Genomic DNA, 7,500 nt, shown 5'->3' on the forward strand with positions numbered 1-7,500 from the left:
GAGGGAGGGGAATAGGGAGGGAGGGAAGGGGAGAGAGAGAGAGAGAGAGAGAGAAACAAGAAAGAGAAACAGATAGAAAATTAGAGAGAGAAGGGGGAAAGGGGGTGAAACAGTCAGACAGAAGACTGAAATTAAGGAAGAGTCAGAAAAAGGACAGAGAGGAACACGGAAAGAAATATAAATAAAAAGACAGAGAGAGAGAGAGAGAGAGAGAGAGAGAGAGAGAGAGAGAGAGAGAGAGAGAGAGAGAGAGAGAGAGAGAGAGAGAGAGAGAGAGAGAGAGAGAGAGAGAGAGAGAGAGAGAAAACGATATTGTTTAGATATTATGTACTGATATTCCTCTTAATTAGAATATCAGCGAAAATGATAGTGAGTAATCTATCGTATTTTTCAATGTGTTTAGTTTTCTTTGGCTTTTTATCTTATCCTTTTTTCTCTCTCCTTCTCTTTCTTATGGTAATTAACCTAAATCTTTTAAAACTCCGTTTATCAACAGTAGTCAAGTATAATTATGTTTAGATAACGGTGATAACCTAATGATTGATTGATTAAATACTTATTTATATTAATTGTATATTGATATATTAATTTCAGATCATAGACGGGATATTTTTCAATATCATAATTAACCTAATAACTAATATTTGTTTAATATAAACGGATTAATTACATTTAATATCCTTATTAACGATAATGCAAATACCGTGAATGGTTCTACTTACAATCATTAAGATGATGGAATAAAAAAATCAAAGAATTAGGGATGAAAATTAAAGGAAAAGCGAGGTAAAAGTGACAAAAGGAATGATAATAGAAGAGTTGGCGATATATAGGGCCCGAGTTTCAAGATATTATTTTAGATCTCGGTGGTACAGTCGACAAAGCGTCTAACTTCTATTTCAGGTTGATTCCAGCGTCGGAGGTACTCGGGTTCGAGACCAGAAAAATCTTTCCTCGGGAAAAGTTAACAGGTGTCCTCGGCACTTGCTCGTGTTTGGCGGTTCACGAGCGTTCTCTTCGGAGATAACGTTCCCCACTCGAGGTCAAAGGTCATTCCGGTCGGCAGTCACGCAGTAAGGCAGCACAGGCCTCTGGATTATAAGTTGGTTCAAATCTGTATGAGTTTCTGGTTCGGTCCGATACGGTGGTTGTTTTCTAGAATGATAAACTTCTTAATACTTCAGATCACTTTTTTTTTTATATATTTTTCGAGTCCTTCTACTTTATGTTTATTGATCTAATGTTCAAAAATGATTACGAAAAGCGAGGTAAAAGTGACAAAAGGAATGATAATAGAAGAGTTGGCGATATAAAAGGCCCGATTTTCGAGATATTACTCATATTATTCATCTATGATAATCTCATTATTATTATCAAATAATCTCGGTGGTACAGTCGATTATCATTTTGAATAAATATTTTAATAGACTTATTTTGAATAATAGTGAAAGTACTATCAATTAAACTATAGTTGTTGTTTTCTTTGATTGTTATTTCCTTCTTACTTTTTTATACTTGTTATTTTTCTTCACAAAGGATTAACAAATATATCTTATTGATGTGTTTATGTTTATATATAAATATTACTGCCGACTGCTTGTCAAAAAAGGATACATGTATAAAAGAACTGTAAATGAAGATGGGATATATCAATATTAGAATTATAATAACTAATACTTATTAATCATTACAGAATGAACCGATAGTAAATGATTATATTGCAATCATTGCAATGACTAAATTAAAAGATTTTGATAGCACAAAGATGAGGAAAATATGAAGATAAAGGTAAGAATAACAATAAAGTGGCAACTCTCTCTCTCTTTTTCTTTCTCTCTCTCTCTCTCTCTCTCTCTCTCTCTCTCTCTCTCTCTCTCTCTCTCTCTCTCTCTCTCTCTATCTCTCTCTCTCTCTCTCTATATATATATATATATATATATATATATATATATATATATATATATATATATATATATATATATATATATATATATATATATATATATATCAATCCAATTTACTCTTAAGACTTGATGAACTAGAAAAGTAATGATAACAATGACAGTAGCAACAATATAAATGATAAAAAAAAATGGATATGAAAATCATAATACTACTAATGATAATATATTGATAATGATTTGCAATAACAACAATAATAACGAGACAGTTGAATAAATATTGAATAACAATTATTTTGGGTATTAAGCTGTAGTTAATCTGTGCCTAAAGACATGTATTGTTTTATATAAGTGCAGTATTGTGTACGTGAATTTATTTCACCTTTAGAGTTAATCAATTAGCCAGTTTCCTATCATTCGTAGTTCAACATTCATTATGTTAGATAAGCACTGTGCAAGAGTGCTGTGGCATCTGCAGACACCATGTATTCTAAAATATAACTTGTTGATTAAACACAAATCGTTCAAATATAAAAGGAATAGCACGGGCCCTTTGGCACCCCTGTGGTTTATCATCATGATATATTTACGGATAGCGATCTGTCAGGAGAGAGAGAGAGAGAGATAATGAAATAGAGAGAATGAGAGAAAAGTGAGAGAGAGAGAGGATGAAAGAAAGAAAGAGAAAGGGAATAAGAGAGAGAGAATGAAATATAGAAAGAGATAAAATGAAAGAGAATGAAAGAGAGAGAAAGAGAGAGAGAGAGATAATGAAATAGAGAGAATGAGAGAAAAGGAGAAGAGAGAGAGGATGAAAGAAAGAAAGAGAAAGGGAATAAGAGAGAGAGAATGAAATATAGAAAGAGATAAAATGAAAGAGAATGAGAGAGAGAGAGAGAGAGAGAGAGAGAGACTGAGAGAAAAATAAATAGATAAAGAGAGGGATAGAGAAAGAGAGAATCTTCTCCCATTCTACCTCTCTCCCTCCCTCTAAGACTAACCGGAAGAGAGAAAGAGAGAATAAAAGAGAAAGATAATGATAGAGGGAGAGGGGGATGGGGGTAAAACAGTCAGATGAGAAAAAAGAAGAAAAAAAAAATCTTGCGTAGACACAGAAAAGAACGAAGAGAGAAAACTGGCATAGATATTGTTGCTGATAACAATTAAAAAATAGTATTTTACAGTTTTTATTTTTCTTATTCCGTGTTCTCTCTGACTTTGATTTTACAGTTTTCTCCAATATGTTCTTTGGTGTAATTGTAATTCAATTGATAATATTAATCTACTAACGAAAAAAAAAGATTCTCTTTAACACAATCACATTATAAATAACATGGATGATTAATTTGAGTGATTAATATTTTTTCTAAATTCTCTCCAGTGGAATTACATATTCTTATATATACTTTATAATTAGATAAATTATAGAATTATGTAAAAAATATTTAAATTTGTTCTAGACGGATTAAGCTAATTTTAGGTTATAAAAAATTTACTGCTGATCTCCTGCCGAGGGAGGATATTCGTAAAAGGGAATTGCAGACAATGATGTTATTTTCCAATGCTTGGATAACCATAATAACTAATACTTAAACGTGAAAAAAGTCTATAATAAAAGAGTCTGAGATATATAAGGCCCGAGTTTCGAAATAGTATTTTAGATCTCGGTGGTACAGTCGACAAAGCGTCTAACTTCTATTTCAGGTTGATTCCAGCGTCGGAGGTTCCCGGGTTCGAGACCAGAAAAATCTTTCCTCGGGAAAAGTTAACAGGTGTCCTCGGCACTTGCTCGTGTTTGGCGGTTCACGAGCGTTCTCTTCGGAGATAACGTCCCCCACTCGAGGTCAAAGGTCATTCCGGTCGGCAGTCACGCAGTAAGGCAGCACAGGGCTCTGGATTATAAGTTGGTTCAAATCTGTATGAGTTTCTGGTTCGGTCCGATACGGTGGTTGTTTTGCACTCCTTTAACAGCAATTTCGAGCAGAAAGATTATTCAGGTTGATAATTTAACCCTATATTATTTACATATAAGTCCTATTACTATCTTTACCTCCTTCACTTTTATTTATTTGATTTATAAATAATAGCAAATTTAGTTTAAAACTACTTGGGTAATACAAAAGTAAAATCAAAGATTATCATCAGATGAATTGTTTCGCAAGGATGTTATTTCAAAAAAACAGAAGAGAAAAAAATCGGAAGATGAATATAAAAGAAAACGCATCGGTTCTTGAAACTAGTATATCTGATTATTACAACTATTAGGCTTTCGTGTTTAGGTAAAAGTCAAATGAAAAAGTGGCTTAATATATCAATCATTGCCTGTATTTCTTAATACTAAGTATGGAATTTCATACTGTTTGATGCGTTGATTTTTTTAATTTTTATTTTTGAAGATTGACAAAAATACTATGTACATTCCCAGTCTACCTTACCCGTTGAATTTCATCCTGTTAGTCTTAAATGTTATAATTTATTGCTATCTCCAGCATGACTAAGGCTTGGAACCAAAATAATATTGCATTATTGAAGGATAATACTACTTTCTTTCTCTCTCTCTTTTTTCTCTCTCCCTCTCTTTCTCCCTCTCCTCACCCCTCTCTCTCTCTTTCTCTCTCTCTCTCTCTCTCTCACTCCCTCTCCCACCCTCTTTCTCTTTCATCTTTCTCTCTCTCCCACCCTCTTTCTCTTTCATCTTTCTCTCTCTCACTCTCCCACCTTTCTCCTCCTCTCTCTCTCACACATTAACCACTCTCTTTCTCTCTCCTCATCTTTTCCTCCTTTTCTTCTCTCTCTCTCCCTCCCACTAATTTTCCTCTCCCTCCTTACTCGTCATTATATTTTGTATCCTACAAATTATCGTTGGAAATGAGAAAAAATAGTAATAATCATAACAAAGAAATGAAAGCGATTAGTTGTTATTGGTCTCATTTTATCGGTTCAATTATGATTTGCTGTTTGTATACCACTTGTTATTCACATTTATTTATCTTTATCCTGTTGTTAAAAGATCCGAGAAAGGAACCCCCACCCCCACAAAAATAATATATATATATATATATATATATATATATATATATATATATATATATATATATATATATATATAAATACATGTAAGGGAATATCAACTGCAATATTTATACTGTAAATTGCATATTCATGCGTGAGAAAATATCCTCCTAACTTTGACCAGGTCTTCTAGTATTCGTGTTTGCAATAGAATTTTTATTTATTCGTTATTTCATCTCTTATCATTATTTTTTATGATAACGTATAAGCTCGGTGATATTGTAAAACCCCTTGGTATAGTATATATATTTAAGGTGATTGCTTGTGTGTTTTTGAGTGTGCCTGTCTGTGACTGTGTGTGTGTGTGCGTATTTGTGTGTGCGTATTTGTGTGTGTGTATGTGTGTGTGTTTGTGTGTGTTTGTGTGTGTGTGTGTGTTTGTGTGTGTGTGTGTGTTTGTGTGTGTGTGTTGTGTGTGTGTGTGTGTGTGTGTGTGTGCCTGTTTTGCTATATATCATCCCACAGAATTAATCTCCTTCCTTTTCCCTCGCATTTCCTCCTCGGTCATTCACGTGTTTATTCTTTTCTCTCAATATTTATTACACAATTTTCCTTTTCTTTTTTGTTATTTCTATAACTATATGCACTGTCTTTAGTATTTTGAATCCCATGATGAATAGATATTTATTTTCTTTTTCATTTCTATATTTTTTTATTTATATAATGTTATTCATGATTCACAATTATGATTATGATTTCTTTAGCATTTGAACAATTAGTAACTTGTTTCCTTTCTGCATGTCATAGGTTTCTGTTAACGTTTCTGGTAATATTCACCCCCCCCCCGTATTTCCAATTGTTTGCATCCAAATTAAAGCATCGTAGCATTAAGAAATTTCGCGTTTTTTTGTGCCAATATCAGTTCGTGGCAGGATAGTGGGTTAGGCAGAGGGGTTAAAGTGGTAAATCATGTAGGTTAACGCTGGGTTCCTGGTCCCCTTAATAAAATGGAGTTCAATGTAAACAAGATAGAATTTCCTACTTCTAGAAGACACTTGTGAAAAAAAGTCATAAAGATTCTAAGTTATGCCTTGAGGGGGCTGAGGCAGATCGTGGGTGGGGGGTGGGGGTGGGGGGGTCACTCATCTGATTCATGGACTTGTTGCTAATTACTTTAAGAGAGCATCTAGGTAGATAACTATTTTTTTTATCCATCTCTCTCAGAATTATAATAGCATATAAAGATAGTTCACGAATAAAGCATCTTGACCATGTGCCTTTCTCTTTATTGTTCAGTGTCTTAACCTAAATTATTTCTGTTTTAACGATGGACAAATCCAAATTATTAGTGTCAATGCCAGTTCCTGTACAGCCTTAAGAGAACACCAGAACAGATGAACACTCTTCCTCTCTCCTTCTCTTTCAGAATTACGATGGCAAGATATAAAGACAAAAGATGGAATGTGATTCTTTATTACATGCACACAAAACTGGACGCCTACTATATAACCCTCCATGAACACTAGAAAGCTCTTATGTTATGTTAGCGACTGCAGCAACCAGTAAATAAACCATTTGGAGGCTATAATTACCCATGAAAATAAATAGATAGAATAGTTACGTATGTAAATAGAATGTGAAGCGTATCAAAATAGCTTTTGTGCTTGTGTCCTACAGAAAATGTAACTGTGTTTCTTTTTCTTCCTAATAGAATGTATCAAAACTTTTCCTGTATATGTATGACATATCTAGCATTACAGAATTCTTGTATCATCTATCTCGGGGAAATGCAGCGCTTTGAAAGGGCTTCATCGTGCTAGTGCAAGTGTGATTCGTAAGTTCCAAAACTTTCAAAATGTTATATTCATTTTTTTTTTTTTTTTTACTTTTGAACAAGCAAATTAATCCAACATATATATATATATATATATATATATATATATATATATTATATATATATATATATATATATATATACATATATATGTATATATATATATATATATATATATATATATATATATATATTATATACACATCGATTAATTCATCTGTAACAAAAATTTATTGTTTTTACGAATCTACCTAACACCGAGAGTTTTTGTTCTTGAGCCTGGGAAAATTACGCCATTCTTAAAAGGGAATGCACAAAATCATATAATTGCAGGTAAAGTTGTAAATAACTATCGGAAAATAAGGGAGATTTTGGTTACAGGAATAAGTAAAGACATGGAAAACTTACGTAAAAATATTTCCATTAGTGTATCACAGGAAAATTGTGCAATGGACAGTTTGTTTGTTTATTGCTGTTCTGATATGTTTGGGAGACCACTTACTTATTACTTCCTCATAAATTTTATGAAGTCTTTAAATCAATTACCACAAAGGGTAGCATTAGATTTTTTACTCAATTACTAGGCGTCGCTCACAGTTAAGTCCGCAGCGTTTTATGTTATATCTCAGTAGGAAGTGATCACGTTGTGTGTTACAGCTGTTCCACGTGCAGTTTGAAGTTCCCTCGCTGAGTCACGTGGAGTGGGGCGTTCTGGAAGGCTCAGTAGCAAAGTGCTTAAAGGTCCTACAGCCA

The 7,500-nt window shown here is 33.1% G+C and overlaps 1 protein-coding gene across 2 annotated transcripts in view; it reads right to left on the reverse strand.

Moving 5' to 3' along the window:
* Positions 1–7,304: 7,304 nt before the first annotated feature.
* The window catches only part of LOC122246413 (tubulin beta-4A chain), a 30,857-nt gene continuing 30,661 nt past the window's right edge, over positions 7,305–7,500 (reverse strand). For both annotated transcript variants that reach the window (XM_043004974.2, XM_043004973.2), the window contains one exon: positions 7,305–7,500. This exon is cut by the window's right edge and continues 354 nt beyond it. The gene's annotated coding sequence lies outside the window, so the exon portion shown is untranslated.

This window comes from Penaeus japonicus, unplaced genomic scaffold (genome assembly GCF_977035675.1).
Source record: "Penaeus japonicus unplaced genomic scaffold, GWHDUDI00000001_assembly GWHDUDI00000037, whole genome shotgun sequence".
Classification (NCBI taxonomy): Eukaryota; Metazoa; Arthropoda; class Malacostraca; order Decapoda; family Penaeidae; genus Penaeus; species Penaeus japonicus.